The following is a 9,274-nucleotide window of genomic DNA, read 5'->3' as shown; positions in this document are numbered from 1 at the left end:
ATAAAAAATAAAATGTGAGTTTAAAAAAAAAAAAAAAAAAAAAAAAAAAAAAAAAAGCAGTGCTCAGAGGTAGGGAGGCTGTGCTTCCTACTTAAGATGTCAGAGAGGGATGCAACATGGTAATATATACTACCAAGAAAGTTCTTAAGAATGTTAATGACCATATAGATATTTTCAGCTGCTAAAGCACTTAACTGAGTGCATAGATTTGAAAGAAAAAGGAAATGTAAGCCTACTGGAGTGAAAATGAGGGTAAAAAGTCAAGCTGAGGTGAAATGACTGTACAAAAATCAGACGAGAGAAAGATGTGTAGGTAGAGCAGGGCCATGAAAGAGGCAGGAACGTTTCAGCAAGAACACAGACACTTGTTAGAGGCAGCAAACACCCTGAGCATCTTCTCTCTGCCAGGCCCTGTGCTCTGTGCTGGGACAGATAAGGTGCAGTTCCTGTTCCCAGCGGCTCATGATGCACTTGTAGATCTCAGTGCACTTTAGAAGGGAAGAGAAGGGAGAGTGATAATGGGCATAAGGCCTGACAACAGATGGACTTAAGACGGTGCTGAAAGACAGATCAAAGATACAGGAGCTGTTTATGGAGCTGTTTGAAGCAAAAAAGAAAACATCGACAGCTCACAATGCAAGCTGCACGATCACAGATGAAGAGGAGCCACGCTCTCTCAGCCCTGAGAATTACACTGCCGAGCCTTCCTGCCCCATGCATTGTCTGTAGGAACTTCCTGTGCAGCTTTTACTGGAGTAAGGGAGAAGTGGAAAGATGCTAATTAGGACATGATTCAAAGGAGAGAGGGAGTATATCAGGAGCTATGGCTTCACAAACATTATCTAAGGCAACAGCATCATCTTCATCATTGGTCTCTTCATCACAAAATATAATTTCCATTTATATGCCTGGCATTATACCTGGTACTTTATGTATATTGTGCTATTTACAACTATGTAAGATATATCTCATCATTCTTATGAAGAGCCTGAGGTTCAGAGAGGTGAAACAACTTGTCCAAGGTCACACAGCATCTAAATGGCTGTATGATTCTAAAGACTATGGTCTTTCCACAGGACCAGAAACAGGTACCAGGCTAAGTGTTTCACGCAGACTAAGAAGCTGATTTGAACATGTGGCTAAGAACTGTGTCTGTGAACAGTGAGAACACACTGAGTCCCCTTCTCATCCCACGTTTTACACCTGGGTCACAGATACAAAGGAGCTAGGTCACGAGCCATTGCCCACTGAGTGGCTGGACAGAAAAAACATGATACAAGCAAGTCGGCCAGGAGTCCTCATGGTATTAAGTGACTGGTCATCCCCATATAATAAAATTTATTCTCCAGTGGAATAAAAATATTAAAAAGGAATGGTAACATGAAAGCTAGAGGTAGGCAACATCATTTCAGCAGTGACAGGACACTATAAATATTTTCTACCTGTCACCTCCTCCCTGCTACTTGTTAGATTCAGAATAATCTTGGCTCTGCTACTTGACTGTTTATCCTTGGGCAAGTTACTTAACCAGTCTGAGGTTCTGTTTCTTTCCTCACCCATTCATTTGGCAAATATCATCGATGTCTAACATGTGCCAGGCACTGTTCTGGGCCTTGGGGATAAATCCATCGGCCGGGAAAGGAGCAGAAGTAGACACAGGCCCTGTGCTTAAGGAGCTTACAGTTTAAAAGGGGATGACAAACATATGTGGTTAGTGGCGCTAACTGCTATGAAGAAGAAAAGCAGGGCGGGGGGACAGAGAGTGACAAGGGCACAATATTGTTTGTGATTATTAGGGAAGGCTTTACTGATGAAGTCTGAATAGAGATCCCAATGAAATGAGGGAGCAAGCTATTCAGAGATTTCGGGGAAGAATAATTCAGGTGGAGAGAATAGCAAGTACGAACCCCTGAGGCTGGAGTGTGCACATTGTGTGTGAGGAATAAGGGGGTCAGCATGGCAGGGAGGGTGCATATTGGGGCAGACTAGAGGAAGATAAGACCCCAGGGGTAACTAGGGCCAAAATGGTGTTGGGCCTTCTTAGCCATGTTAAGCTTTCGACTAACATGTAGCATTGGGATGACTAAATGAGACACTGAAACGAGAGTGATATTAAGTGCTCAGAAAGTGGCAGCTACTGTCATCACTCCTTTCCCGACAATTGCAAGTGGGCGATAAGAAAGGACATCAGAATTTTTTAATCTTTCTGAGAAATAATTCCCAAATGATAAATGGAAGAAAATCCTGGATCCCAAATAGTACTTCCTGTCCCCATATTCCAACTCCTTATCATTCCGGGTCGCCCTTCCCAGCTCTGCTGTGTGAATAGCTGCTGTCATACTTAGCACGAGAGACGTAAAGCTACATAACGTTACACACCACAACCCAAATGTAAGCAACAATGTTTTTCTTCATAACTTTTCATTTTGTGGCCATAAGTAACCAATTATTTGGAATCACTTTTTAGTAAGTTAAAGCCATATTAGTATTTTTGCTTTTTCTTCCATATATGGATAATATTCTTTCATAAGACAACTCTGCTCAGTAACTCAAGAATAGTAACAGTTTGAGAACTGGAAATGATGAGGTAATTGCTAACTGTTCAGCAACTTCTTTTTCATGAGTTCTTTATTTAAAAATAATAAGTGAAACCCACATAATAGAATGAGCAAAGTTAGAAAGAGGATTTCTTATATATTAATTCTAAAGGACTTGCTTTGCACTTTGTGATTCAGAGCTTAGTAGGCACAGAATTTAGAATAACTCTGTTTATCTGTGCAAACTTTCCTTAGCCTGTTGCAGCTCCCCAAGTCCAACCCTTACACATGGGTGTTGGGTAGAATATACTGAATAAAAGGCATACAAAGGCTTAATTTTTCTCCTGCCTACAAAGATCTCCAAATCTTTACTATTCTGCACAGCTGCCTAGAATAGACAACAGTAGAGCAATTGTCCATGATCCAAACTGAGGAGGAGTGAAAATACCATTAACCCTTTAAAACAGAATTATCTTATTCTTTTGATTTTGCTGCACACTATAATGTGTTTGTGGCCATATTTGGATCATATCCGGTTAGAGCCAGAAGAACACAGGAATAATAGATATCATTCAGATAATAATTAGCCATGTACTTGCAATAGCGGGATGTGAAGTCAAAGGAAAACACTAAAAATGTTGTTTTTTTGGACCGTGACAAAGAGCTTTTTAAATGAATTTGAGCATTTTTTGTGGTTGACTCATGTCTGGAGGCCTCACTGTGGTCACCAATGCTTCAACTTTTGTACTTTCAATTTCTATCTTTGACAATTTTAAATTCTAAACAACACAAGGCTTCTTATTGCCTGCAAGCACGTATAATTTCTCTTTGTTTCCTCTGTTTTCTTTTTGTAAGCAAATGCAACAATTTTAGATCACATGTTGTAGTCATTGTTGCTGATTAAAGGAAATTATAATATGTCTTGGGGTGATAGACTCTATAATTTCACCAATGATATTTTACACTTATAAAATCAATTCTATAAATTCTGACCTAAATTTTTCAAAGATGTGGCCTAAATTATGTACTTTTTTATACTTGGTAAATTAAAGTTCCCATGACAGGAAAATGAATAACTGAATTATGATAGCACGAGTATTTATTTCCAGAAAAAAGACTGGAAGGAAATAAAACAAGATGCTGTCAGTGGTTACATGGGGGAGGTAGAAGTATAGGTGATTAATTTCTTCTTTGTACTTTTGTATATTTTCTAAATTTTCCTCAATGGTCATATATAGCTTTTATAACCTTAAAAAGGTTTTAAAATTTTTATTGTAAAACACAAAAACAAATCCAGACATCTTGGTAGATTAAAAATACATTAAAATCACCTAAAATGTGCTTCTACAAAAAATAGACCTTATCAAGGGAAAGTAATTAGTTTCAAACCTTTTCTTTCTCAAAGGAATACTCAAACTTTGATTTGATAACACAATACAAAATTCCACTGGGACAGATCTTGGTAACTCAGTACAGAAATTTTATTTTATGTGTTTAGAGAAAGAGAACTGGGAAATTCACAGTTAGCTTCGACTTCCCCACCTTAGTTAAGATGTCTTAAAATACCCACCCGTTCTTCACTGTTCATGCACCATCTGGACGCTTAAGTCAGAGAAGGAAAAAAAAGTACGTTGGACTATTTTGTGGCAAAATCTATCTGCATGATTGATACCAGCTGCACAGAATCAATCTGCTGGGCTACGTTTTGGCATTTTAAGCATGGACCCTTTCCCTCCTCCTATCTGACTCTTCAGAGATAAATTTCTAGGTCTAGAGCTTTACTGATTTTTAAAAGGAACTTTCCAAGCTTCCTCCCTCTCAGTTTAACTACTTCTGCTCTCTTAGCAGAGTGGCTACCCCTGGACTCTACAGAAGAGCCAAGTGATCACTTAAAAACACTCCTAAACAGCTGACCTCCCAGAATCTGGCAGTCTGTGCTCAACTCTGTCCATTTCCCTAAGTTATCTTCTCTGGGTTGGGCTCCATTTAACTTCAAAGACAAATACTGGGCATAGAAATAATACAGAGAGGGCAGGGGGGCATGAGAATTGGGCCTGGAGCACCTAAGTGCTGAACAGATTTTCTTTATTCTTAACCAGTGCCTAGCTAATTGTTGGTGCTTAGCGAATGTGAAATAATAAAAATGTTACTATTAACAAAAATAATAGGATTATAAGCAGAAAGATGTTTGGGAACCATCATTCATAAAAAGCTAAGATTCTGGCATCATTTATTTGATCTTTCCAACATCCTAGTTTGAAGAAATTTGTTAAAATATGCCTCCCTTATGGGGTAGAGGAGTATAGATCAAACAGAGTAAAGGGTCTAAAAAGAATTTATCTTAAAAAGCAAGCCATTGAACATCAAATACAAATAAGACAAAGTAAACTTAGAAAACTAATTATTATTCCTGCTCCAAGTTACCGCTTCCCTCTGCCTCAGTTGGTCTTGGAGGGTAAATTATCAATGGAGATGGAATATTAGTCAGTAGCAAAACAAACCTAAGTTATCCTCATAGTGGTACTTTGTTTAAATCTAAAACTAAGAAGGGAAGAATTATTCAGTATTTCCAATCATCTTTAAGTGATTCTTCCCACTTAAGAGCTAAAAAAAAAAAAAAAAAAAAAAAAAAAAAAAAAAAAAAGAGAGTAAACAGGAATGTTGTAGGTAATTACAAAATTAAGTGGCAGGGCATTCATTATGATATTATCTTGATTGTTGTATATGGTTAAAAATTTTTATAATAAAATGTTTTTAAAAAGTGAACAGCAAATGATGATAGGTACTTGTGTCCTCACTTGGCCACAGAGTAAGTTGTGTGATCTCTGGAAAGTTCCTTGACTATACAGAGAAAGTTTTGGTTAGTGTAGATAATCTATAGGGTGTTCTCTCCCACTCTTGATTTCTATAACACTTTCTTTTTCTTTGATTACATTATTCATCAAATTTTACACTCAGAGATCTGGGGGAGACCCAAAAAAATCAGTAAGATCGGAACTTAAATTCCAGGTCTCATACACACTTGCTTTGGATAAGTCACTTAAATGCCTGAGGCTCAGTTTTATCTTCTGCAAACTAGGAATAATTGCTACTATATTTCAGAGATTGTTAAAGACAAGATATGGAATGCACTTAAACGTAGACCCAGCACCTTGTAGGAACTTAATAAATGTAAAGTATTGCTGTTTTTGTGGTGGTGGTTTTTGTGGTCATGGCCATTCTCCTGCATCCTAAAACATCTGTCCTTGATTTACCCTTTCTGACTGAAGAAGTGGAGATAAAAGAAAGAAATGATGAAATAAAGCTAGAAATGACTGCCTGTGGATCTTGGTGATGGATGCTTTTTGTTGAAACCTGTACTTGCTTTACATAAAGTGCCAAGAAGTCAAAGTAGGCTTCCACACTCCTACACATCCTTCAGACACCAGAGTTCCATGAAGTTTTCTTTCTTGGGCTGTGATTTTTTTTTTCTCTAATAGGTGTTTATATTATGAGAATTATTTTACTAAAGCAGTGTAAGTAGAAGTCTGAGAGCACTCTTCCTGGTTTAATTTGTGCTTTTTCTTTGGAGGTGTAAGCAATGGCTCCAGGGCTACTAAAGACCTAGATATTTAGTTTAGCAGACTAGTTAACAACGCTTTGGATTTCAAAGCTAAAGATCAACTAACATCTAGTCTGGACAAAAATGGCTTCAGAAAATAAAATTTTTAATTCTAATGATTCTTTTATAGAGGCAACAGAATTTTGATCATACAATAAACCATGAGTTGAGCATCCACCATAAGAATTCACAAGTATTATCTTTATTTTTCAAGAAACACTAAGTATAGGTATTATTAGTTCCATTATGCAGATGAGAAAATAGAGGCTTGGCAAGCTTTAATAGCTTGTCCAAGTCCACAAAGCTAGTATGAAGAACATAAATTCTGTCCAAGCCATGCTTGTAGACATAATAAGTTAACATCATCTTTTCAAAAAAAAAGAAAGAAAGAAAAGAAACTCATGGAGAGTTTGCCACAATCTCTGCTCTGTTCCAAAGCAGCAAATGTTCATTACATCTCAGGTTAAGAATGCTATTAGAATACTCAGATTCATTCTATTTTATGAATTACACCCTGGTTTTTAAAAATCTACCCAATTTAGCTGGACTTTGTCAAATAAAGGCCCTAATTGTCCACAGGATAGTGGAGGCATAATCTTTAACATCAACGTTTAAAATAAGACTCTTCCATTGAGGTTAAATTGTATCTGACCATTATCCGGTAGCTTAGAACGAATGAAGCTGGCAGGAATGATTAGGTCAATGCAAGCTGGCTGACAATGCAGGGGGGAAAAAAGGCTGCCCATTCTTTGAGGTAGCAGGAAAGACACTATGCATGTTACAGGGTTTTTAACCTTTGTTCTTCAGCTCTTTACAGGATGTCTTTGACCTGGGGAGAGTGCAATAAAACAGATACTCTTGTAACAGTGTAAATTTAAACAACCATTTAGAAAATAATTGTTAGCAATGGGCTACAAAAGCCCAAAAAAAGTGTTTTTGCCCTTGGACTCGAATTCTTCTTCTTGAATCTATGACAAAGACATTCTCAGAATTATGGAAAAACCTTACGTCCAAATTTGTTCATCACAATGATATGTATTTATAGTAGAGAAAAATCCAAAACAATTCAAGTGCCACGTGACAAACCAAGAGCTAAGTAAATTAAGGAATAAGTAGACAATGAAATAATATGTAGCCATTAAAACATATGTTTACAAAGCCTTACCAATTATGTCAACATGAAAAAACTTGTGCTATAGTGTCAAATTGAAAAATAAAAACTCTCTGTGCCTTATCTCTTCATCTGTAAAATGTAACTAATAATAATAACTTCTTTACTGAATTGTCATAAAGATTAAATGTTAGCAGAAAAGTACTTAGAGTAAATAAGCCCTAAGTTTTAGCAATATAATACAAATATTATCATCTTTATTTTTATAGATGACCTCATTTTATAGATGGCCTCATGTATAAAAATAAAGATGACAATATTTGTATCATATGGCTATAATCGAGGCATGAGAGGCTAACACGAATAGAAAGATGGCCGAGGAGCAAGTAGCAGGCTGGATTTGAACCTAGATCTGTCTGACACCAAGTCCCATGCCCTTAGCTGCTATAGAACACCACCTGCCAGAAACGAGAAAGTCACAAAGGTAAGTCAGATAGGAAAAGAAGTTATTGCAGTTTACAAAAAATGAGTTTGAGATGACAAGTTGTTCAAAAACTTATATCGAAAAATCAATCATTATTTTGAACTTCATATTATTTTGTTTCTATTTAGTGTTTTGTTATTTTTATTATTATTATTATTTTTTGACGAAGTCGCTCTCTGTCACCCAGGCTAGAGTGCAGTGGTGTGACCTCGGCTCACTGCAACTTCCACTTCCCGGTTCAAGTGATTCTCTCGCCTCAGCCACCCGAGTAGCTGGGACTATAGGCATGTGCTACCACACCTGGCTAATTTTTTCGTATTTTTAGTAGAGATGGGGTTTCACTGTGTTAGCCAGGATGGTCTCAATCTCCTGACCTCGTGATCCACCCGCCTTGGCCTCCCATAGTGCTGGGATTACAGACATGAGCCACCGCATGCGGCCCTAATAAGTGTTTTTTAAAGAAAAAATAAACATATTGGAACTTTGTTCTGCAGAATTAAGTGACAAGTATTTTCTTGAATGGAAGAGGGGCAAGGAATCCCAGGAGAGGAATCAAACATTTGTGGAAATAAAACTCACATCTTGAGAAGAAGGATGAAGAGGACAAGAGAAGAGAGGAACTGAAAAATCATTAGCTAAAGAAATAGGAGAGAAAAACTGGTGCAGCCTTGCTCTACAAATTCCTAAGGGAGTCTTACACACAAAGAATAACATGGGAGAAGGAGGGAAGCCATCTGAGGCTGGGTGAGGGAATGAATGGAAGATAAACACCCTCAGGACAGGAAGATATCAGCAAAATAACTGATTTAGTAGAATCTTTATGGCTATAGCTGAGGTTTCAAGGGTAACTGTGCCTTTGAAAAGAATGAAACTGATCAATGAAAAATTGTCAACCATCTACCAGGCTTACAACAGGCATGTGACTCAGTGTCTCAGAACTGCTGTGTATATGTATTTTATATTTCATATGTATAAATATAAAGATTATATATATAATAGAAATGGGCATAAAGCGGCCTAAGAAATAATTCCTCAGGGAATTTAGAAAGGAGATAGATCTTACTTCCCTTTATTATTTTTAAAATATTAATATCTAACTAGTTATTCATTTTATGAATGACACTTTATCTAATTTTGCATAATGTGTAATAGGTCATCTCAGGGACTCTAAAGATTCAGGAGGTCTTTTAGTACAGTAGTTTAGAATATAGGCTGTAACCTGGGTTGGAATCTCAACCCCAACACTTGCTAGGTATGGAATAGTTATGGAATTTTGAGCAAATTATTTAACTTCTTTAGCCTTCAATTTCCTCAGTTGTAAAATGAGAATAAAATAATACCCAACAAAAGACAAAATATGCATAATAAAGTATGAAACAATGCCTGGCACAAAAAAAGCACCCAGTAAATGTTAGCTGTTGTTATTTACAGCAACGCATTAAAAAGCCGCTAAGCTCTTTGAGGGCAGCGACTGTGTCTTTTTTCATCTTGCATACACATGGCCTTGTGCAATTCCTGGGATATAAGAATCAGGCCTGACT

The sequence above is a fragment of the Cebus imitator genome, unplaced genomic scaffold (genome assembly GCF_001604975.1).
Source record: "Cebus imitator isolate Cc_AM_T3 unplaced genomic scaffold, Cebus_imitator-1.0 Scaffold135, whole genome shotgun sequence".
Classification (NCBI taxonomy): Eukaryota; Metazoa; Chordata; class Mammalia; order Primates; family Cebidae; genus Cebus; species Cebus imitator.
The sequence above is the reverse complement of the archived record's forward strand: the minus strand, read 5'-3'. Positions refer to the sequence as shown.